Source organism: Lynx canadensis, chromosome D1, assembly GCF_007474595.2.
Source record: "Lynx canadensis isolate LIC74 chromosome D1, mLynCan4.pri.v2, whole genome shotgun sequence".
In the NCBI taxonomy this organism is placed as follows: domain Eukaryota; kingdom Metazoa; phylum Chordata; class Mammalia; order Carnivora; family Felidae; genus Lynx; species Lynx canadensis.
Window position 1 is genome coordinate 57,043,709 of NC_044312.2, and position 25,428 is coordinate 57,069,136.

The following is a 25,428-nucleotide window of genomic DNA, read 5'->3' on the forward strand; positions in this document are numbered from 1 at the left end:
CCCCAAGCACTCTCCTAGGCCCTAGGACCTGATGGGTGTGGTGATTCAGCTCTTTGCTGTCCCCTCCCAGTACTTGGGCACCCCGTTTGATTGTTCTGCTGGGTCTCAGGAGCCTGGGATTGTTAGATACCACTGACTGCCCCTCCTCCCTTCCAGGGTATCCCACCTGTAAATGGTGAATGGGTGAGAGGGTTTGGAGTTCCAAAGATTTGGAGAATTGGAGTAGATTTTGAAGCATTGGGAGGGGGTGGGGGGGTCTCAGAGGGGGCCATGGCTGAGCTGCTTATAGGTTTGTTTTGTTCTGGATTTTTTTTTTTTTTTTTTTTTTTTCAGAACTGGGAAGCTCCAGACCTGATTTAAAGAGATAGGCTCCCGAGAAGGGAGCATTCCTTGCCTTGACATGAATTATTCAGGCCGGAGAGGCTGACACTTGATCCACAGGCCATTCTGGTATCAGCAGAGCTGGTTGGGATGGAGGCTCCACCCTCCCCCCCATAGGAATCAGTTAGTCTTTCTCCTGAATTAGGGACAGTTGTTGGATTGACTTCTTCCCTGAGGTTATATTTAACAGATTGGCCAACAGATCAATACCACTTAAGGAGAAGAGGCAGACCCTGCGGTGGCTGGGTCCCAGGCAAAGACCAACAACATCAAGGACCAGGTCTGTTGATGCTGGTGTGGGGGGTGGGAGCTCCCTTCCCCCTTCCATCTCTCGCCCCATTCCCATAATCGCTCCCAGCTTTTAGCAGATGAGAACAAGAAGTTGCATGTGCAGGATTGGACATGTCTATAAGATGTACACGCATGTGTACTTGTACATGTAGAAGCAAGTTTGACACATGAACAGCCCAAGGTACATCCACATGTGAGGAAATACAGACTCATGCTTACTTGAGTGTGCATACACGTGTATAGGAAGGTGTGCACAAGCTTGCACATGGTTGCAGGCAGGCTCAGATAAAACTCATGCGAGTACATGCAAGCTCATTCATACATGTAACATACATACATGTTAACATAGATTTGAGTACATCCTGGTATGTGTCCATACATTCATAAGCACATACACACTTGAATATTCATTTTTCTGTTATGTAGGTTCCTGGGTACATTCTCTGAGGGGCAAGCTTACAGACCCATGCATGCAAGCACATGCATCCAGAGATTGGACTACACACCCTGAGCCCATTCCTGCCCTCCACCATGCCCTTGGTCTGTATAAGTAACAGGCTGAGATGTCTTTTCTCATATGGGCACAGGTGCTCAAACAGCCATTGGGGCTGTGCCCTCAGCTACTGTACTCCCGCCACTCCTGGCCCATATCAACGCTAAGCCCTAGCTCTGACATCTCCCTGGTGAGAGGCACTGGCTTTTCTTCCTAATTGTGTTTCCAGTACAGGAACTAGCACCAGTGAGTGTGCAGTAAATGTAGGTGGGTGGATGGAAGGATGGATGGAAAGGTCTCTGCTTCCCTGTCCCACTGCATAGAACCCTTTCTGCCTCCAGCCTCTGAGGAATTACAAACCAGCTGCCAAGGCCAGAGCCCCCTCTCTAGGACCCCATGGTGGCTGGTTCCTGGTGTGCTGATGGACTCCTTGAGAAGGGGCTGTAGGACAGCAGGCAGCCTTAGGGGGGAAAGGGGGAGCTAGACATCTCAATTGAAGATGGAGGCCCAGAGAGAACCTAGAAACATCAGGTACCAGAGAATAAAGCAATGACCATGTTTTATAAGTGGGGAGTCTGAGGCCAGAGGGCCAGGGACTTGCCTCAAAGCCAGTGGCTGTCTGGGCTTAGCCTAGGACCTGGCCCCAGTCTCCTTGCCCAGGCCTTTGTCCAAGGTATTGGCCGCATCTTAGCGGGACCAGTGCAACAGGGAATCTCATCCTGCCCCCAGGAAACTGAAGCCGGCTACAGACGCCAGGATGGGTATGGTGTGACCTTGGACCTCTCTCCGCCTCTGTCAACTTCTGGAAAGTAGATGGGCTTCTGAATTCCTATCCTTCTTAGTCTTCTCAGAGCTGTTGTGACAATGTGAATGGAAAGTGATTTGCAACAAGAAAAGCCTTATCAACCAGGGCCCGGGGGCCTTGTCTCCTCTGTGACAGGACATGGCATTGTCCTTTTCTGGGACTAATTAGCTCCCATGTCATTTTGCCCTGTTTCGTCTTCCTTCTGCCCCCAGCATAGCAAATTCATGATAGGTGGTAAAAGGAATGAATCTCTACTTGCAGTCTCTGTGAATGTCCCTACCCAACCTCCTCCTCCCCTCCCCTCTCCTCTTTATGCAGGTGTTCCCCTTTTCTGTTCAAGTTTCCCTGGAACCAAGTCTGTGAGCTATTTTGGGGTCTCTCTTCTCTGGAGGAACTTCTCTCTCCATGTTGTCATGCATTCAGCACGCAGTAGGTGTTCAATAAATGTAAGTCCAATTGTGTCTGGGGCTGTATTCATTCTCTGATGCATCCAGTGGAAGTATCTTAGCTCATACATTTTTCCCCACTTGGGGTGCTCTCTCCCCTTGACTCTATTCCTTCAGCACAACCCAGTCAGAGCTCAGCTTGGGTTCTGTCCCCTTCAGGAAGCCTTCATGGCTTCCTTTTCTCTCCTTTGAATTTCACTTAGCAGTCAGAGGGCTGATGCTCCTCTGAGCCCCCTGACTGTCAGCAACTGAGCTCAGGACTGGTCTGGTCTCCTGTGGTGTCATCTCAGAGCTCAGCATGGAGAAGGGACCAATGGATGAAATAATGGTTTAAAAATCTCTTGCTGATCCTGAGACAGGCAAGATGAGGAGCCCCCATCTACACTTCACACAGCCTCCCAGAAAGGTGAAGTGCTTTCCCCAAGGTTGCACAGCTGACCCAAGCCTGACAGTAGCTCGGGTTTCCTGCTCATCTTCTATGCTGCAGCCCTCCCAATCCTAGGCTCTCTCTCTGTAGAGTGTGACTAGGTTAGATCCCAGGGGACCCTGTGGGCAAAGAGTTCAAGCGTTCAGGGTTTCCTTAGGACTCAGCAAATGAGTCATCCCAGCCCCACCCAAGCAGAGTGACTGCCCTTTGCAGGTTGAGAATCCCCCCATGTCAGCTTCACTGGACCTAGTTCTTGAATTTATTACCACACTAGGCTCCAGAGCCCCTCTCTGAGCCTTCCAAGGCACTCTCCTCTCCAAAGGCCTTGCCCTCTGTAAGGTCCACTGAGCCTTGGCAGGGAGCCTGCAGAGGTTTGGCAATTTCCCTGAGGTCACCCACCAGGTAGTCCCTTCCCCACCTGCCTCCAGCTCCATTTGTCCATCAGAGGTGTCTCAGTGTTCCAGAAGTCTTTAGGCAAGTCTGCCTTCCCAGATCTCAGTTTCCCTGTCTGCAAAAAAATGTGTGTGTGTAGACAGGATGATCTTGGAGGGCTTTCAGTGCTGTGCCCCTTGACCTTTTAGGGATGCAGGTCATGGAAGGGAAGGTAATACTGTGATTTGCCCAAGTTGGTGAGCCCACCTTGATGTGTGACCTTGAACTTGGCTCCATCCCAACTATATAGTGCTGTAGCATAGTCTGGTGGGGGAGGACGGTCTTCCTAGCAGCCTGTGATATCTAGGGCCCCTTTATCTTGGCAGACTCCCTTTTCTTCTGTTCCCCCCTTCCTCTGAGGCAAGTGGAGGAGCAGCTGGGCAGGGCTGACATGACGAAGCTCAGTCATTAGGTAGTGGGGGAGGCCCCAGGTTCTCTCCTCTACTGTAGCTTCTGCACTGGCAGGGAGGGGAAAACTCCACTTCAGGCTTTGCTGTTCCCATTTTTCACTCCCCCCCCCCCCCCCCCCCCCCCCACTGACTATGAGACACAGGAAAATCCATAGGCCCAAGATTCATTTTCTCCATTGAGTCAGCAGAGGCCACGCTCTGCTTTTGAGGGGCCAGCAACTGGCTTTTAAATAACTCTCTGATATTTAATACCCTCCTCCTCCACTCTGCAGCCTGGGCCTCTGGGGAAAGGCTAGAATAAATGAGCTGGATGAGTCCTCTCAAAGTCGTAAGTGTTCCTGCCTCCACCTCAACCCACCCTCCCCCACCCAGACTCCCAGGCCATTGGGGAAAACCTGGTTCTTTATTAGCCTTGCACTGTGCTTTACAGTTTTTAAGTGGTGTCCCAGTCTGGGTTTGTTACCCCCAGGTTAGAATTGAAACCTGAAGTTTAGAGAAGGGAAGTGACCCCATTTTGCTTTTGGTCTTGGTCTACTAGTGGCTGGCTGTGTGACTGTGAGCAGGTTCATGTCCTTCTCTGGGCTTCTAATCCCTTCACTGTGCTACAAGGTGGTTCAGCCGGTGAGTTGCTGCTGGTCCCTCTAGCTGTAAAGTTTTCATGAGTTGCTGCCCTGATCTAGGTCTCCTCTCACAGAACTACTTTTTGCCTCCACACTCTTCTTCCTGGGGAAGCTGAAAGGCAGAGAAGACTTAGGCTCAAGGCCAGCCAGGGTTCCGGTATAAACTCAGTTGAGTCAGGGGCAGGAGTTGGTAGGGGGAAGGGGAAGGAGCAGGGTTGGGGGTTTTCCTCTCCTCCCCTCCCCTCCCTTCCCATTTCCTTTCCTCCCCTTTTCTTCCTATGTTTTGCAGGTAGAGGTTAGGACAGGTCAAGGGCAGTAGCCTATTTAAATCTTGATGTCCTTAAAGCTCAAGGTCTCTTCAGCTATAGATGCGCTTCGAGGAGGTGAGAGCTAAACTCTCTAAGCTGCACCAGGTTCAGGCTCCTGATAATGGAAGTTAGTGAGACCAGTTCTCCTGGCTTCACCACTGTTCTGTGTCATTCGGAAAATAGGAATTGATACCTTTGTTGGTTGTAAGAGTGATGCTTAGGGGCCACCCCAAATTAATGATGCAACAAGCCTATTTTATAGGTTTTCTGATTCCCAGTTTGGTGCTCATGCCACTGCCTTGCCATATGCAGGAAGTTGGGGGCTGAGGAATGGGAATGGGAGAGGCAAATGGGTTCTTGCTTAGATCTAGGAGTGACCTTAGTTTGTCTGGCTTCCTTGTTAACTCGGGTCCTCATGATCCTCCTCAGCTACTCCAAGCCTTCTACTTCTAGAATTATAGGATCTTGGAATCAAAGCACTGAATTATAAGAACCACAGAGTTTGAAGGCCATAGAACCATGGTCTGTTTGAATCAGAATGTAAGACTCTCATGGTGGTAAATGAAACACTTAGAACTGTGGAAGGTTGTTATATTAATGTTCCCCTGCAATGAATCCTGCCTATTTCTATCTACACTTTTATGATGTCCCTTCCCACACTGACTAGTTTGGCCAGTTGAACTCCTTTGGCTATTGAGACATCAGCAAATGTGATGCAAGCAGAGGGTTTAAAAGTGCTTGTGCATTGGGGCTTTCCTTCTCCTGGTCCCCTGAGATCTCCATGTGTAGATACCCGGGCAAGCTTCTTAGGGGAAGAAACCAGAAATGAGCCACCCCAGCTGAAGCCCTCTAGACCAACTGGCTCCCAAGTGATCTTCCAGCCAGCTGCCTGAGTGACCCTAGAGAAGACCAGGAGAACTACCCAGCTGACCCAAGCCCAAAATTGCTGACTCACAGAATTGTGAACAAATAAAGTCGATGCTGTTTTAAGTCATTATGTTTTGGAGGGGGGTGGTTTGTTACACAGCAGTAAATAACTGACTCAGAGGCTTAGAATTAGAATTGTAGAGTCTTAGTCACAGATTCCATATACCCCTACAAGCATGTATCTTGGTTCCTGGCAGCAGAGACTGGAATCTTTGATGTAGCAACTGAGGACTAGAAGGGCCCTGACACCTCTAACCAGTGAGACCCGCTCCTTTTCTTTATCGACCGACGGGGAGACCAGTTGACCCACTCACCCTCTTACAACCTGGAGCCTTCCCTCCACCCACAAGGTCTTTTATTCTTTGGCATTTTGTTCATTCTGTCACAAGGTCTTCTTGTCCTACCCCTGGGCTGGCTTCTCAATCCCTTCCCTCTGCTTTAGGAAGCTGTCTCATGCTGATCTGCTTGTTTTGGTCTTGGGGGCTAAATGTGTATGTGGTGGAAACTCGTCTTGGTATTTATCCCAGTGCCTGGTACAGTGTGAGTTAATGAACATGTATGTCCTGAAGAAAACTACCACCACTACCACCAACCTTCTCGCCTTTCCCTGCTGTGTCCCCTTACTACAGTGTTCCTGGATCTGTCCACGGTGCTGAATGTCTTTATCCTTCTTGCCACTGCCTGCCTCAGAATGGCTACTTCTAGAAGGTAAGAATCATTTCTGTGTCCTAGAATTAAATCTCTCAATCAATGCCCACCTCTGTCTCCGTCCCTCCCTCTCCTTCCTTCCCTGTCTTCCTCTCCTTACCTCTGTCCCTCCTCTCTCCATCTCCTCCTCCCTGCCTTCCCCCATCGTTCATACAGATCATTAGGCTGTAGTATTTAATGAAAACTAATATGTGGTGATGTATACTAATTAGGATTAGGTTAAGTGGTATGCATCAGAATGCCCAAAAACAAGGGTCTTTTATTTTTTTTTCTAATGTTTATTTATTTATTTTGAGAGAGAGAGAGAGAGTGAGCTGCAGGAGGGGCAGAGGGAGAGGAGAGAGAAAATACAAGCAGGCTCCCTGCTGAAAGCATAGAGCCCAACTCAGGGCTTGATCCCATGAACCCTGAGATCATGACCTGAGCTGAAATCAGGAGTTGGATGCCCAACTGACTGAACCACCCAGGCACCCCTGAAAGTTGAAAAACAAGGGTCTTTTAAAGGATAAAAAAAATAAAAGTTCATTTTTCATTAAAAAAAAAGTCCAGATGTAGACAGTCCAGAGTCTGAATGGTTTCTCCACATTCATGAGAACCAACACTCCTTCTAGCCCCCCACTCTGCCTTCCCTAGGGTATAGTCCTCATTCTTTGGTACAAAATGGCTGCTAGAGCACCAGCCATCACATCAGATACCAAGTGGAGACAGAAGGTAAATAAGGGGGCCACTTCCCTTACTTTTATCCAGCACTTTCACTTATATGGCCACATGTAACTAGCTTCAAAGAGCATGGTAAATAAGTCCTTTAACTTGGAGGCAATGTGCCCAGCAAAAGGTTATAGTCATTACTATTGAAAACGAAGGAAAAATAGCTATTAAAAAGTAACTGGGTATCTCTGACAGTGGTATTGATGGCGACAGTGACTGTGGCATCCTAGTTGTAGTGTTGACGGTGGTAATGCAACGGTAATGGTGGTGGTAATGGTAGTAGAAGGGGTGATAATGGTGATGGCGGTCATGATAATAGTGATGGTGATGAACAAAGAGATAATGGTGAGGATGGTGATAATAAAGCTGGTGGCCAATATAAGCTTTGGTCCAGGAACACAGACTCACTCAAGCATCAGCCTGGCCCAGGAGAATACCAGAAGTTGGACCCAAGAGACTGCAAGGCATCTGGAGCTTGGAGTCTGCTCCAAGCCACAGGGGCACTGCTACTTTTCAGTGCATCAGCCGTGAGCCTCTTGCCTTCTTAAGGCCAAGTCACCCCCGAGCAAAGCATGAATCAGATTCCTCCCATTTAGGCTGGAAATAACTCTGGAATGAAAACTTAAGGCCTCAGGGAAATGAAGCAGCAAGAGTGATACTGGACTTCCATTTATTAGACAATAAACACTGATGGAATTTGTTGTTGCAGTCAGAGTTGGCTTTGCTGTGAAGTACACAGGGAAACACGTGGATATGTAGTCTCAAAAACAGGAATAAATGGTTCCAAGGACAGACATACAGAGAGAGTTACAGATTTGCAGAAAGAAACAGCCCATAGTCCTGGAGATGCACAGACACATTTAGTATCCTAAGGAGGCACGAGGCCGACCCCTCTCCCCAGAGACACAGGCCGTCCAGCCATCTTATTCCATGGGACAACTTTGATTTTACCCCTGGGTCCCTTGCACTGAAGGTACCAGGGACCAGAAGTGACCTTGATGAGGGGGCTCAGAGCTCAGCAGCCAATCAGAGAAGGAAACAGTGTGACCTTTGATACCCATCCCACCTGCAGTGAGGTTGCGCCGGTGTTCCACGGCCTGCCCCAGGCCGGCCCAGGTTCTGTGGCTGAAGGTGACCAGAGCAGTGGGACTTGGGTTGGAGGGGGTGTGTCCTCCAGGATGTCTCCCCCAGGGGCCCAAGGACACACCTGGAAGCCATTAGCAGAGGAGCCATCAGGCAGCAGGCTCTGGCTCCAGGTGAGAAGGCGTGATGAAAACATGTGGCAGCTTCCTGCCCGCTGGAGATGGAGGGTGGAGGACACCTTGGCCTGAGTAATTCCAGCATCACTCCCCTGGCACCCACCTAGAACGTAAAGGTCACCACAGGCTTTGGTTCTCAAGACGGTTGGTGAGCCCACCTCCTGAACCTTTGACACCATATTTCTTGACCATTCACGGTGACACTTCTCTTCTAGGAAGCCTTCCTAATGACTCCTCTGCCTCCTTTGTCTCTTTCTCTGCTTCTGCTCAGGGCTCCTCCATGACATCCCCCTGACCTGCCTACCCTTTCCACTGATGTGTGATTCCTTATAAGTGGCACCCCTGCCTGGCTGTAGCTACTGTGGCTCTTCTCCTCTCCGTCCACTGGGAGCAGCTTTACTTCACCGTGGTTTCCGTTGTTTCTTAGTAATTGAAGATGTTCAGGTCCTACCTTAGGTCTTGGCCCCATTTGCTGCTAATCCCTGGCCCTGGGACTCCTGACTCACTCATTTCCCATCTCTGGTGTGCTGGAGCTCCCAGCTCATGAAGGAGCCTGCAGAGAGCCCTGCTCTTTGCAGTTAGACCATCTATTACCACGAGACTGGGCCCCCAAAACTGGAGGTTCTTGCCACCCCAGAGCCGCTTCTGCCTTTCTAGTCTTACGTTGGTCTTTTATCAGGATGGTCTAGTGCTGGTTTCCCCCAGTAGGTCAGGTTCTAAGTCCCTAGATTTCCCTAGCTGTGTCCCAAAATGATAGAGAAAGTGTTCAGCTTCAGGTGCACTGGGTAGCTTCCCCCAGCTCTATAAAGGCACAATATCCCTGGGGATCTTTAGGAGCTCGTCACTCTCTGGAAGTCTGTGGGTGGGCAGGAAGACCTTGAAAGCTGGCCAGAACACTGATTGCTGGACGCCCCACATATTCCTGGACTTAAGACAGGAACCTCAGGACAGATGGGTGGACAGCAGCCTGCAGAGTTCCCTGTTGGGCCAACCCCAAAGTCTGTGCCTCAGCAGCTCCCATGACACACCCAGGATAAATAGCTCTCACCCCTCCTTAGTGCATTGCCTGCCTATGGTGGGGGCTTCAGCTTGGCTCTGCCAGTATGTCCCCAGCACTGCCCTGGGAAAGGAAAAAAGAAGCCAGTTGGAAGTTCAGAAAAGGAAAGGCTAAAAAGGAGCCCACAATCGGCCCTAATTAGCCACTGGGAGAGTGAAAAGGAGGTCAGAGGCCTGAGTCTACTTCTGAAAGAAAGCACCTGGCAGGCAGAGGCATGGCTGGTCTGTACCCCCACACTACACAGCACGGGGCTTGGCCCCACGCAAGCCCATCCGACCCTGGCTCTTAGGACCCCCAGCTGGGGAAGGTCTCGACATCTACACACCTACCCGTAGAACTGTCATGGCCCACTCCTCTGAAAGAAGCAGCTGGCTATGGGGAAAGAGGGAGGGAGATGGGAGGGAGGGAGGGAGGGAGGGAAGGCAGTCAGACGTGAGTGAGCATCCACTGTATGCAGTGCGCTGAGTTGAGAGGTTTACATACATGATTGTATTTAATTTTCACAGTGGTCCTGAAATGGAGGTACTTTGGCCTCAAGTTTTAAATAAAGAAGTGGACCCTCAGGTTAAGTAGTTGACCCAAGATCACACAGCTTAAAAGGGGCCGAGTGGAGAGTCCAGCTTAGGCCTGTGCTCGGCAGCCTGTGCTCTTGGTGCTATAAAATGAGTGCTTGGAGGGCAGAGCCCTCACCTGCATCATCTCCTGTGCCCCAGTGCTCGGCCCGGGGAGGGGCAGGCACGTGGCAAGTGCAGAGAAGAGCTGTTGTACTCAACAGGCAGGACAGGCTGAACCAGGGAAGGACATAAAAAGGCGGGGAGGGAGGGATGTTGGAGGCAGTACAGAGACAGATCACTTCCATCCCCTGGGACATCATGCAGGGGACCCCTGGGGCAGCTTTCCTGGGGCTGAGGACAGTGCCGGACTGAACACAGCTTGTGCCTGGCCGTGGGGGAGGCAGGGGAGGAAGAAGTGAGGGAACAGTGCATTTCTCTCTCCCTCTTTGCCACTCCTCCTACCCTCCCGCCCACCCCAGATGGTTAAGCTGAAGCAGAAAACAAAATGAAGAACCTTTAGCCCCTGCTGGAGCCAAGCCACCTCTGCTTAGCTCGGGCAGATCACCAGCAGACCAGCTGGGCCAGGGCCAGGCTGTGGTCCAGAGCGGGCTGGGGGGCATTGAGGAGAGGATACACTAGGCCTCAGGGCAGGGCCACTGTGGGCACAGCACCTTTCCATGCAGGCTGAATGTTCTGGCAGCGGCTGAATGTTCCTAAAAAGGAGAGGGGCAGCAGGATGGGGAGAGGGAAGAGGACCCTCCTTTGGCCCCGCCTGTGAGCACCCCAGCAGTAACTGGGGAGTAGGAGAGAACACATTTTGGGTGAGGCAGACTTTACATAGCTGCTGTCTTTACAGCTTTACATCCTCAAAGGTAGTGACTCTCAGTCCTGATTTTAAAGATGAGGAAACTGAGGCCCAGAGAGGGTAAGTAACTTGTCCAAGGCCACAGCGTGAGTAGGAGGAGGGCTGAGATTCCACCCCCAGCCGTTTGGCTCCAGGCCTGCTTTTAATCATCATCATCTCCTGAGAGGAACAGCAGAAGCTTGCCTGTCTGCACCCACCAGCAATTAGGGGCCCCTCGGTATTGTGAAAAATGTCAGTGGAGTGTGTCTGATTAGGCTCATCAGTGCCCAGCATGGGACACATGTGTTTTTAAGATGGATCACCATTATCCTTGGCTGAAGAATTGCGTGGGGTTTTCTAATTACAAATTATTCCTGCTGGATTTCATTATGCTCCCTCTTGTCTGGCTTTTTATGTTCTCCATCTTACAAAACTTTGAAAATCATAGTTGGCTAAGCTTATTTTCTTGGTCTTAAAATATACAGCTAAGCTTTTATTAAGGCACAATGTTGTTATATTTTTAACAAGTGAATGTTTGACTCAATATTACAAGAAGGCAGCGATTATTTGAAATTCACCATTCTACATTTATAACAAGTCGAAAGAGCAGGATGGAAATTTACCTTCCTGTAGAAAACCTTCATTCATTTGGAAGGCAGATTTCCACCTCCCTGTGGTAGAGGGAGGTTCTCATTTAAGTGTTTTGCACTGCTTTCAGCCAACGGCCAACTGTTGTAGGCAAGTGGCCTGTGTTAGATCATTTCTAAGTGAGACTTTTCACTGAAGACTAAAAATTCTTCAGACTTAACAGCATTAACAAAGACAGAAAAAGAATGGCTTGTATCATTGAAAAAAGAAGACGAAAATGCAGTGCTCACCAGGACCCAGCAGAAGTTTACTTAAAGGAAGTCAGGCTAATCTCCCCTCTCTCCTCCTTTGGGAGACCCTGAATGATGAATCAGGGGTCTGTCAGAGTCCTAAGAATCTTGGTTTCAAAAAGGCATTTGGGACATCTCCTAAGGTGTTTTTATGGCAAGACAAGGGGCGGGATCAAATAGTGATACTCTAGGGGAATCCCTAGCTGCCTGGACAGCTGGTGGAGGAAAATTGATTAGTGGATCAATGGCAGTCTGGAGGGCAGACTGTAGCCCTGCCCATGGCTTAGTCTTCCGTGCTGACATGCTTGGTCTGATGTATTTTTGAAGGACTTAGATGAAACCAAATAAAACGTGTATCAGATCTGCAGGCAGAAGGGTGACGATGTCAGGTGGCAGGACTGGGTTTCAAAATGATTTGGATTGACTTGATATGTAGGTGACAGCCATAGGTTCAAGTTCATGGAAGTAAATGCTAGGTTCCTATTAGGGCTCAAAGGTTGGGGTGGGGAGAGGGAAAGGAATTATTGAGCACATACTGTGCTCACATACTGTGCCATAACTTTTGCATAAGGTAGCTCACTTAGTTATGAAAACTCTCGAAGGAGGACATTGCTCTCATTTTTTTAAACATTTCTTAAGTTTATTTATTTTGAGAGTGAGAGAGTGTGAGAGTGCCACCAGGAGAGGGACAGAAAGAGAGAGAATCCCAAGCAGGCTCCATGCTGTCAGCGCAGAGCCTGATGTGGGCCTTGAACTCAGGAACTGGGAGATCATGGCCTGAGCCGAAGTTAAGAATCCAATGCTTAACCGACTGAGCCACCCAGGTGCCTCCGTTCTCGTTTTATAGGGGAAGAAACTGAGGCCCCGAGAGGTTGAGCGTTTGCTTGAGGTCACAGCTAATAAGCAGAGGAGCTGAGGCTGGTCAGACTCACAGGCCCACCTTCTCACAAAATGTCAAAGACAAAGGAGACAGAGCTTAATGGCAATTATGTGCAAAGAAAAGAAAAACACACGTTTATGTGATGTTAGTCCCATATTGTAATGCTGAGCCTTTTCTGAGCCTCTCTTTTGGGGCCACCCTGGACCTGGGCTTGGGGCGCAGAGGGAAAAACATGTCCCTCCTAAGCAAGTAGAGCTGTTAGGGGAGGAGAACCCAACACAACAACAGGCAAATTGGTAGCGCCGGGTGTCTTCCATGCCACGGGAGCCCTGGGAAAACGGGACTCCTGCTTCAGGGAGTCCTGGCACACTGCACAGAGGAGGCAGTACCTGGCCTGAGGCCTGAGGATGACTGGCTTGTCTGGGAGCCCAGGGAGCACATGGCTTGCAGGTCCAGATGGAGTGTACCAGTCTGGGCACTTCATTTCTTTCATCCTTCAGCTCTGAGCCCCACTGTAAGGCCCAGGAAGAATCTGGGCTGAGGAGATGGGGAGGTTTGCCCATTCTCCACCCCCAGCTCCCAGACCAGGAATGGAAGAAGAGAGCAGGAGGGGAGCGGGAGATCTGGAAGGCATCTGGGAGCCAGAGTCAGGGCTTTCCCTCTGGGAACACTGGGAGGTTCTGGGACCTTGGGCTCCAAACCTGCCGGTTACTTTGTAACCATAGGCTATCTCCACAGCTGTTCCTTCAAGGGCCAGAGATTGGTGCTCAGGGCCAGGGAACATGCAAAGAACAGATGTCCTGGGTGTCATTTGGAAGAGAAAAGGAGGGCAACCCAAGTCTTTGAACCCATGGGGCATCCATGTGAATAGCACGTGCAGAGGCCTGAGGTCAGGGGACAAGGCTTGATGGGCCAGAGATGGGAGGGCAGGAGATGGAGGAGGGGGGTTGCTGAGATACAGTTGGCGAGGTCTGCAAAGGCCAGGCCTTGCAGATCTTGTCAAGATTTTAACCTTTATCCCAAAGGCAAGGAGAAGCCACTGAAGGCTTTTAAGCGGAGAGGTGATCTTTCAGGATCTTTCAGGATCTTTCCTTTCAGGGGCTGACTGCGAGAAGACAAATGAGGTGCCTGGGGTACAGGTGGGTGACAATAGCACTGGAGCTGGGTGGTAGTGTGGAGGCGGGAGGGGTGGTAGGCTTGTCACTCGGGGCCTGGTGACCAGATAGTGAGGCAGAGGAGGGATGGCTCCAGGATGTCTGGCCTGTGGATGATGGGACCATCCATTGTGAGCAGAAAGACCAGGAAAGGGGTGGGCAGAGAGCGTGAATTCGGCCTTGGTGCTGAGGAATTAGAGATACTGAGGTATCCAAGTGGAGATGTTGAATGGACAGTGGGATATTTGTCTGGAGTTCAGGAGCTGTGTCAGGGCTGGAAATGCAAAGCTGGCGTTGTCAGTATTTAGGTGGAATTGAAGCTGCCTGCTTACTGAGAGCCCCCATGGGTCCGTTGTCTGCTCTGAGAGGCAGACCCCCCCCACCCAACCCTGCCCCAAAGCTAGCTCAGGACTGCCTCTGGGCTTCCACCGCTTTTCCCTGCAGCGTTTGGTCGTGTCTGTCTCCCCACTTCAATGGCAAGCTCCATGAGGGCAGGAACCAGATGTATCTCTGCATCCCCATCAGCACAGATCCTGGCATAGAGGAGGCATCAGTGGCAATTTGATAGTTGATGCATGAAGCAGCTCTCAGAGGAATAGGCTGCCATAGAAGGGAATGAGTTTCCTGCCCCAGAAGGCACATGAGCAGGGGTTCTATGGGGCTGTGGGGAGTAAGGGAGATTCCTATACCCAGCAGGTGTCCTCTGGGGACCCTCTCTGCCCTGGATTCTAGCTTCCCAGGACCTGAGTCATTTCCCCTAGGGAGTAAGGAGTGTCATTTCCTCTTATCCCTGAGTCCAGAGTTTGGGCTGGGACTCTCTGTGGTTTCCTCCTCCTCTGGAGAGGTTTCTGGAGGCTGTGCTGACCTCAGCAGGTGCTCCCCTCCCCCACGAGCCTCTCAAATCTGGAGCTCCACCCAAGCGTAGATGCCTTGCTGGGGTTTGCAGAAGCTGCTGAGGTAGCTTTGGCCTCGGCTGCTAGAACTGGCCGCCTGCCCTGCCCAGGCTCCTCGACCTCAGCCTTGGCCTGAGCCCTCCTCCCTCCCTAGCCACCTCTGCTCTACCCCACTGCATTCTTTGCTGCAGCAGCTTGGTCACTGCAAGAGCCAGAGTGGGTCTTAGCCTGGAGATCCTGGGAGCTTTATAGGAAGGAGGCATACCTGGAACCTGGAGGAAAGGGAACAGATTAGTTAAGAAGCTGGGAAGGGAGTGGGAAGGGGAGGGGTCTGGAAAGGGGCTAAGGAGGCACAGAATGTCTCCATTGCTTTGGAGCACCTTCAAGAGTATCTGGCTCCCTCATTTGGCTCCCTCATTTCTCAGAGAGAAACTGAGGTGCAGGGGAGGCAGGTGGAAAGACTCCTCGTGGGGGAGATTGGAGTGGAGGATGCATCGGGCATAAGGAAGCTCCATATGATTGGGGAGGTGGAGAAGGAGAGGGAGCAGAGGGCCCTGGAGGCCAGGGAAGGCCATGGTAGTTGACTGTTCCACCTGGAGTAGGTGTTGGAAAGGTATGGGAGTCCTGGGACAGAACTTTCTGGAGTCAAGGCTGGCTGAGACTGATTTCCTCCTGTATGAGAATAAGCCCCGCTCTCCTGTCTTTTCTTCCCATCTCACTGGGAACTTCTGTAAAATAAGGACCCCCTCTTCCATCTGATTGAGACATTCCTAAGGTAGGGAATAGTCTGGAGGCTCCCTGAGATTGGAGGACTGCCTCCCTCACCAGACTGGGGCCAGGACAGGACTGAACATCCATCCTCCGTCCATCCACAGCACTGGGAGCTGGAGCAGTGCAGGGAAGAGAGGGGACTGGGGGCTTGCCCCTCAGATATGGAGACGCAGAAGACACCTCAGAGGGGCTTAAATTTGACACAACTGACCAGCACTGCCCCATTCAGAGAGGAGAAGGCGAACCTTAAAGCCTGTGAGATGAGAGATAAAACCAACAGAGAGAATTTCAGCTCCGGGGGCTGAGTCCTTACCTTACAGCGTAGCAGGGCCTGATAAGGTACACGTTGTTAGAAGAGGTGGGAATGTTGAGTTATTCCCACCCTGGCTCGGAGCGCTCAGCCTGAGATAACTGTGGTGACTGTGGTCCATGCCAGCTGGGCTAGCTCTGGCAGCAGACACTGCAGGGGACTGCCAGGCTGCCCCAGAAAACCCAGAACTACGTTGACTTCCAAACCACTACAGGACAGGACTACAGGAACTTAAAGAACCAAAGCACGGCCTTGCCATCTCTTTGTTAATATAATTTTATGCCTGTTTTTTTTCAAAGTTATTTTGCTTTTTTTCCCAGAGTGTGCTCACTATAGAAAATTTGAAAAATGGAAGGTAAAAATAAACACACCTATGATCCCACTATCCAGAGACATTTTTGACAAATTTCCTTCCCATCTTTTTTCTAAGCGTATGTTCTCCATAATTGTGTTAACGCTGCTCTAATCTTTAAAACTTTTACTTTTATTTTTTTCTTATGATTATTAAGGGAAAGCATGCTGTTAGTTTAAATCTTTTTTTAATGTTTATTTGCTCTTGAAAGAGAGAGAGAAACAGAGCATGAGCGGGGGAGGGGCAGAGAGCAAGGGAGACAGAATCCAAATCAGGCTCCAGGCTCTGAGCTGTCAGCACAGAGCCCGATGTGGGGTGAGATCATGACCTGAGTCCAAGTCGGACCCTTAACCTACTGAGCCACCCAGGCGCCCCTAGCATGCTCTTAGTTAAAAAAAAAAAAAGCATAGGAAAACATGAAAAAGGAGGAAAAAAAACTACTCAATAATCCCATTATCCCATCAATCATTTTGTGAAGACATTGGAGTATTTACTTCTTGACATTTTTCTGTGCCCCCACATGTTTTTGTTTTTGTTTTTGTTTTTGTTTTACATGTTAGGAACCATAAGTACAGTGATTGGTTTACAGTTTGGGAGACAGCATGATGTCTTTATAACAACAACAAAAACCCACCTGTATTCAAATCCTGGCTCTATCACTCATTAGCTGAGTGGCTTTGGAAGTTACTTTCACCTCTAAAACCTTAGTTTCCTCAGCTATCAAATGAGATCAACCATTATCCAGTTAGAGAATTGCCTTGCAGATCTGTGTATATAAAACATCTGGCAATGCATCCCATACTTAGTGAGTCCTCAATAAAAATGTAGTGGACACTTGTCACATTTTTTGCTGCCTAAAACGAATCCATTTTTATATTTTGAATGAATCCCCCAGGAGGTGAAGCCTTTGGGAGCTAGGACCCCACCTTCCATTTCAAAGCCGAAGGGGTTCAGATAACTCTCCCACTGTCACCCCCTGGCAGTTTGGCCAGCCATTCCTGGCTCAGGACTTCGATGTGACAGTTAGTGAGGCTGGGAGGAAGATTCATTAGAATACATCTGTGCTCATGCCATGCAGCAGTGCAACATCTGGAGGTGTGCTGTGGAGATGTTCAAAGGCCATGCCAGTAGAGGCGTTGGGACCAGCTGTTCCTATTGTATGACCTTGGCTGTGAATTCAGGTGCCCACTCTTTTGATTCTCCAGCTTTCTCATCCACTCTGAGATGCCCAGTGGAACTGCTAATAATTTTTTTCTGTTTTGCTTTGTCTGAGTCCATTGCTGTTGCTTGCGACCACAAAGGTTAGTTCCTAAATCTTTCAACAGTGAAATAAATTTCAGGCACTGGCTTTACCTACCAGCCAAAGTTTTAACGCAGACAATTCCTGGATATGCTAGAAGTGTTGGGCTTACTGCTGGCCCTTTGGACAACGAACAGGGTGATCCTAGATCTGTGCCTCACTGCTCAGCCCAGAGCCTGCCTGGAGAGAGGAGTTACTCAGAGCTGCTGAAGGCAAGAATGAAGGAAAGGAGGGATTTCTACATGCCCGCTTCCTACAGGCAGCTTGTGTGTGGTTCACTTGGATTCCTAAGGCTCCTTGGACCTCCACCTGCTTTATCCTGTGACTTAAGCAGCCTGAAACCTTTTGCAGCTCATTTTCTTCCCCTCCAGACTTGGGTTTCCCGTAGGATGGCATGCTGGAGGTAAAAACCCTGGCTGTGTCCTTCCAGTCCAACCTCCTAAACATTTCTTAATCCATACCTTACCTCCGTCTCCAGGATATCATCTCAGCCCACCCTTATGGGGCCCTCACTCACCATTGGGCTGGTCTTCAGGAGGCCAGTTAGGTATCAGGAGCAGGTCCCCCAGGGGCCAGCTCAAATTTAACCAGTAAGACCTGCTTGCCTGGGTATCTTAGGCAAGGGGCTGCAGGCAGGCCCAGCCCACAAGTGGAACTCCAGAGATATCAGCCAGGCCTGAATCCCACCTGGAGCCTGGCATACTGTCAGTGTTCAGGAAGCGTGGATTGATCAGAGACTCTGGGATTATTGCTTCTGTCCTTTCTTGGCATGCCATCGGCAGTGAGACCTGGACCTGGCTATCTCTCCTGCCTCATCTCCCCCATTCCTGCCTTATGCTGTAGGCTCCATCCACATCAACTAGTTCCCTGAGTGTATGCCAAGCTGTCTCACTGCCGTGCCTTTGTACATGCTGTTCCCTCTACCCAAGGCCCTCCCTTAACCAGGTCAGCCTGAAGAACTCCCACTAATCCATCCTTCTTATCAGGCACACTGAATGCAAGTATTGCCTCCTCTAGGGAGCCTTCTGGAACTGGCCCTGGGAGGCCTCCCTCACTGTGCCCCCTCTGGACCCTGCCCCTGCAGTCCTCTGTTATACTGCTTGGCACAGAGTGTTGCAGGTATATGTCTTCCTCAGAAGGCAACACTTATGAGGGAACTGGACTTGTTTCTCTCTGTACCTTCAGTGCCTAGCCAGCATCTGGCACAGAGGGAAATCCAGGACGTGTTTGTTTCCTTTCTACACACCCCCACTGCCTTGGAGGTAGGAGATGTGGTGGGAGAGGCTGCAGGACCTTAAATGCCAGCTAAGGAGAGAGGCGTGGTCAGATTTTCACTGTTGAATGATTCTAGTGGCTGGGACCCCTCTCATTTGGGGTAAGAAGAGTAATTTTTCAATTTGGCTCTCTCTCAGCCCAGAAAACAGGGGGTTAGTTCTCAGCAGGAACACGAAAGATGGGCCTTTACCTGGGGTCATCACTCCTTCTTTCCCTGGACCCCCTTGCCCTTTCTGCATTCACTTTTAACTCTTGAAGTCTCTCCCCAAAGGCCTGGGGTCTAGGACCCACACCCACTACTCAAGGGCCAAGTGCAAACCCCAATCCCCTGTTACGTAAGTGAATTATCCTCTGTTCCCAACCAGCGCCAGCCAGATCTCCTCCTCCTAATTGATTTAATCTTCTCATACCAGAGAGTTGGGCGGGGCTGGGGAGACAGCACTGATCAGAAGCCAACACGTCAGTGACGTAGGCTCATTAATTACAGGGAATCTAGGTCATGGATTGGCTCTGTGTGGCTCTGATCCTCCCCCTCCCCAGTCATTTGGGTCTCTGAAAGGACATTTTCACCTCCTCCTCATTTCTCAAACCCAGTCCTACAGGGACAGAAAGTTGAGGGTCCCATAAGCACTACCTTTCTCTCAAATCTCCCCAAACTCTCAGCTCTGGCCAGCATTCCAATCTGAGCACAGGGCACAGCCTAACATAATTTATTGAGAAATGAAGAGATGAACAGATGATATAGTTTGGGGGTGGGAAGAGACCTTGGCGTTGCCTTTTAAAAAAATTTTTTAACGTTTATTCATTTTTTGAGAGACAAAAGAAAGAGTGTGAGTGGGGGAGGGGCAGAGAAAGAGGGAGACACAGAATGGGAAGCAGGCTCCAGGCTCTGAGCTGTCAGCATAGAGCCCGACATGAGGCCTGAACTCACAGACCATGAGATGATGACCCTGAGTCAAAGTCAGATGCTTAACCGACTGAGCCACCCAGGTGCCCTGGCGTTATCTTATTTACTTTCACCACCAAGCAAATCTCACTTTGCAGCTCTCTGATAGCGGAGTCCAGATCTTACTGTGTACCCCCCAGCGATGGGGTGGCTCACTCCCCTGAGATAGCCCTTCCCTTGTATGATGGCCTTTCTCAAATGGGGCTGAGACATCAGCCTTGTGACTTCTGAGACCCAGCTTTGCCTCTGGGGCCACAGGGCCTGCCCCAGAACAGGCAGCCAGATCCTGAGACACGGTGATTGCTCTTCTTCAGGCTGAACACTCCTGGCTCTTTCACTAGTTCTTTATTTGGTAGACTTTACGTATTACTCCCCACTGTATCTCTTCTGTGGACAAGGCATGGAGATCATCATCTCCCCAGATGCACAGAGCAGAACAAAGACTTCAGGACAGTGTGAACAGGTCAGGGCAGGACTGTCACCTTTTCTGATGTTGATATTAGATTTCCATTGATAGAGCCTGAAATTGATGGAGATCTTTTGAGGCTGGATAGCACACTTTTGACTCAGCTTACACACAGAGTCAGCAAATCCCCATCATCATTTTTTTTTCTGACATTAGCAATGGAAAGTCTCCATGAAAATGATCTTTGTGATAATTAGGAACATCTCCATGTTTCTTCCCCATAATTCTTAACATCCACCCTGACATTTCTCATACAATCATGCAAGTATCCATCTACCCATTCACCCACACTACTATCTATATATTCATCCATCCATTCACCAACCTCACTCTGACTACATACTGTTCTACTCAGCTGCCCATAGATTCATTCATGCACTCATTCACCCGTCCATCCACCTACCTACAGACCAACTCATTTACCCATTTATACATTTCTATCCACCTGTCTGATCATCTACTTAACTGTTCATCCATCCATTCACCATCTACCAATAAACCTCCTATCCATCCACACATCCATCTCTTCATCTACTCCCTCTCCCATCACTCATACATCTATATTCATCATCCATCTGTCCATCCATCCAGTACTTACTGGGGCTCTATTATATTTTAAATCTGTGTTGAGCATTCTGAGTGATTCAAAACTGAGTAAAATACAGGTGCTCATTCTTTGGGAGCAGTTAAAGCAGATGATGATGATTACTGTAAAACAGGAACAATGAAAATGCTTTGGGGATTCAGAGGAGGGAGAAGTGGTATCTGGATAAGGCTATGGATATCTTCTTGCCAGAGTAAACTTTCGGGTTGGGCCTTAGTAGAACAACAGTATGTGGACATACATAAATGCATTGGAAGTAATTCCAAGTAAAAGAAGCAGCATATCAAAGATACAGAGAACAGAATTCATGTCTTACTCCTTATGCCCCAACTAAAGTACCAAATACAGAGCTGGGCACACTTTAGTAACCTGATACATATGCAGTGATTCATATTGTTCCTTCTCTGACAGGGATACCCCCAGTAGTTAATCAAGAGTTTAGTCTTTCTCTTTAAGAGGATTCTACAGTTGCCTTGCTGGATGGCCTTGGAGAAGTAACAAAGCCTCTATGGGATTCTCTGAGTTTGGGGTTGAATTTCTGTCTCTATCAGGTGGTCCTTTCCCCCTAATTTTAATTATTTCTACTATGTTCTCTGCTCTCTTCAGAGACATCAGCATTTCCACATACCTTAAATTTATTTTTCTTTGTTGGCACCAATAATCTCAATCCCACCCTCTTCAGCTGCCTCAGCCACATCCCCAGGCAAGAAATTCTGTAATATGGAGGAAGGGAGAAGTTCTGTGTAAAGGAAATAGCACTGAAGTAGAAGCCAGGAGTCATGAATTCAAAACCAGCTTTGCCACGAGCTTGCTTTGTGACCTTAGGCAAGCCTCTTTCCCTCTGTTTTAATCCTCCCCATAGAATCTAAGCACTGAACATAGCATTTGAGATCCTCTCATCCAATATCCTCATCTTATAAATGGAAAAAACAGGCTCATAAAGAGCATGTGACTTGTTCTAGATCCTATCTGGATTAGTGGCAAGGCCAGAACAAACTTAAGATTTCCTGACTTTTGGCTCAAGGTTTTCTTTACCCAACCACAATTTTTCAGTCTCCAGTCACAGCCCCTGTATATCTCAGGAAGAGCTTCCTCTCCCACTTCCATTCCCCAGGAAAGAACGTGTATCTTCCAAATGTTTTGACTGTGTATTATTGACGCATGCCTGGGTGGGGGCTGGAAAGGCACTATTTAAGAGCAAGTATTCCCAGCCTGACGGAGTTAATTATGTTCATCAGGAAGAGAGAAGAGAAAGGAACAATGCGCTCTGCTTATCTACTGGGCTTTAATCAAATTGAGAAACGAGGAAATCCATCACCCAGAGGCTAAGGGAGTTGGAGAGCTTGGCTTCCGCTGGCTCTGAGAACTGTAATGGGTTGGGCGCTGTCCAAGGTGCTGACATCTTCACTTACTGCTCTGAGTTGCTAGGAGAGGCAGAGGGACAGCAGCTTTTAGAAGATGGACCAGGATAGAGTAAGAAAAGGTCTGGACCTGCTGGGGACAGGCTGTGAGTTCCTATTCTGTCTTCTGAATCTTCCCTTTTCCATTTATTTGTTTATCATCTTTAGGAAAATATCTCTTATGGCTAGAGTCCTCGGCTGGGATTGAAGAAATAGGAAGAGAGGGAAGAGCCCTAGACCCTTTGCTGTCAGGGAGATGGACCCCAGTATGAGGGTGGAAGCCCTTTCTTGGCCTTGAGGACTTTCCCCATATTAAGGGAGATGTGAGTTATGCTTTTATAAAATCCTCAGTCCAATGATAGTTATGAACTACCTTTGAGAATTTGTTAAAGTGGTGGAGGAACATCACTGTGTCTTTAACTCTAACTCAAGTATGATATAAGGGAGGCATGGACCATGTCTACATGGAGCGTCCAGTCTTATGAGGAAGACCTGGTCTTCCTCTGGAAAATCTCAGTTCGCTGAGGAGACATGTTCTTGATTTAGGGGGAAACCTCAGTTATAATCAGGGAGGACAGGATGGACAGAGACATTAAAATGTGCACAATAACCTACCAAAGCAACTCAGATCTTCACACTTCTGATTGAGGTTTTTGGTGCTAGATATTTTGTGTTAATAAAGGAAAATTTGCTGGTAGAGGTGAGCTTGAGCTGAACTTAAAGGAAAGCAAGAGACTTGGGTCTCTAAATCTTAGGCCTCCTGAGAGTCATGACCATGCCATATCCCCTTTAGAGTAAGCACAAGTCTTGGCACAGAGCAGATCCTTGTTCAATGTATAATTTCCAGCAGATAGAGAGTGAATGTACTTCCTCAGTGTTTGGGGAGATAGCAGAGTGAGGATGGTTATAGAGATCAAGGAGGAGGGTTGGTTGGAATGAAGAGCCTGAGGCTAGGGTGGGGGGATAGTGGTGGAGTGATAAGATGGACACAGGGAGTAGCCCAATGTATGTCCAGGTCACTGAAGTACAGCATTTGGAACAACTCCTTCATATTTCTGGAGCTTCTGAGAGACACTTTATTGAATCTTGGACTGTTAAAACTAGAGACTATTAAGGTACAAAATCATAGACTGCTCAGCTTCTAGAGCCACATGACCATGGATAGTTGGAATATTAAAACCATACCAACTTAGCAGGGCAGAACACAGTGTGTTGAAGTTATAGAAATACTATAGAATACTAGAGCCAAAGAACCAAAAGTCCATATTAGGGAATATTAAAATCCAAGAATCTCAGTGTCAAAGGGAAAAGAAACCCCAGTTTATCGACTTCCGACTATTTGTATCAGTTATGGTGCTGAGAGTATTCTAGTATATTTTCCCATTTAATTTCTATTATAAGGTTTAAGCCATTTATTCCCATACCTACTCAATGGAGTACTTCTGTCAAAAGTTTATCAAACATATACTTGCATAAGTTTCATGACAGGGGAGTCATTATCTGTGTGCATACCTCTACTCCCTGCTGAATGGCAGATAGAAAGTTCTCTCTTATGTAAGCTGCACTCTCTTCCTGTAGTGTCCCCACATTGGTCCAGTTCACGTCCTCTGAGCTACACTGAGAAAGTCTAATCTCCCACTCACATGACAGCTTTTCATATGGCTAAAGACAGTCTTTATTTCTTTCTTCTCTAGGATAAGCTGGTTTGTTCATCATGTAGCTAGAAATGGGACAGCAAATCAAAGAATATCTGAGCTGGAAAGGCCCTTAGAGGTCATTTTGTCCAGAGACTTCCTTTTACCGCTGGGTGGTACAGCATCATGGTCAGGAGCCTGGGTTTTAGAGAGAGATGAGCCTGAATTCAGAATCCAGAGATCCAGCACTAATTTCATGTGTAACCTTGGGTAAATTACATAATATGTCTGGATCTCAGTCTCCTTATCCATAAAATAGAGAGAATAATAATATTGACACACTATAGTTGATGTGAGCATTGAATGAGATAATGCAAGGGAAGCTCTTAGCGGAGTGCTTGGCACAGAGTAAGCAGTCAATAAATATTAGCTATAATTATTGGAGGTCCAGAGGGGCAGGGACTTGCTCAAGATCACAGGGCAACTCAGAGGCAGAGCTAGGGTTAGACCAAGCCGCCTGCCTCCAAGGCCAAGTCACTTTCCCATTTACATTTCCACTCTATCTGCCTTGGGAAAGGAAATAACTCCAGAGGGATGGAATACTTTGTTCACTGAATGAGTTAGAATGCAAGTAAGAGAAAACCTGGTTTAGAGGCTTAAACCTTTTGTTTCCTTAACAAGGGTGGGGGGGAAGGTAGGTCCAGGTTTGTCTGGTGACTCAACCATGTTTAATGATCAAGGCTTTTCCAATTCTAAGTTCTGAGAGGGACTCCTCTGTGATCACAAAATGGCTGATATGGCACCAAGCACCATGTCCTCCCAAGCAGGAAGAAGGAATGGGAGCATAAAAGTTCTTCTTCTCTCATGCCTGTGTCATCCAGGAGGAGATTTTTCCAAGCGGATCATCCCCTTACATCTTATTGACCAAAATGAAGCCACATGTCTACTCTTAGACTACTCACTGGTGAAGAGGAAGGCATTTCCATGAATGGTTTGGATTATCCCTGTGGCTAGGTACCTTGCTACTAAAACAAGGAAAGGGAATTGGCTATAGGAAGGCAACCAGTAGTTCTTGCCATACTTAACTCTGTCTCCTCTCTGGATTGGCCTCTCCTGTCCTTTTCACCTCTGCTAGGGAGCCTGCCCTGGTTTCCACCCTTGTCCAGCACACCCTCTTCTACCACATAATTGAGCATCACCCAATTCAAGTCTACTTTGCCAAGCTCTTTCATCTGTTCATGTTCAAGTCTTGTTGTCCCACGCAGTCTGTGAGCATTGGGAAGCTAACAGCAGCTATTAATGAATAATTGTGTGCCAGACACTCCTCTGGCCACTTGTAACCAGCTTCCAATGGCTGGTTCCAATGCTCCATATCTGCTGGTGTTTACAACTTTTGTATTCCCCTCCCACATTGTACCAGGGTTAGTCTGTGTGACCAATAGAATATGAAAAAGTTATGGCATATCACTTCCAAGATTGTATTAGAAAAGACACCATGGCTTCCATCTTGGTAGCACACATTCTCTTGGATCATTCATTCCAGGGGAAGTTAGCCACCATGGCAAGAGTACCCTTATGGAGAGGCTTGCGTAAAAACTAAACCCTTTGACCAACTGCCAGCAAAAAATGGTTGCCTGACAACAACCACAGAGTGAGCCTGGAAGTGGATCCCCGTTAAGCCTTCTGATGACTGCAGCCCTGGCTGACACTTGACTGCAACCTCATGAGAGATCCTGAGCACAATCTCACAGTCAGTCCACTTCTGGGTTCTCAATCCTCAGAAATTGTGTGAGATAATAAACATGCATCATTTTAAGCTGCTTCTGGGTTTTCAATCCTCAGAAATGTGTGAGATAATAAATATGTGTTATTTTAAGCTGCTAAGTTTTGTGGTA

At 48.5% G+C, this 25,428-nt stretch overlaps 1 long non-coding RNA gene across 1 annotated transcript; it reads left to right on the top strand.

The window, feature by feature from the left end:
• Positions 1-25,292, top strand: LOC115525556. Its single transcript, XR_004344217.1, has 3 exons — positions 1-661; positions 6,170-6,248; positions 25,077-25,292. It is a non-coding gene; the product is annotated as an uncharacterized LOC115525556 (long non-coding RNA).
• Positions 25,293-25,428: the final 136 nt, after the last annotated feature.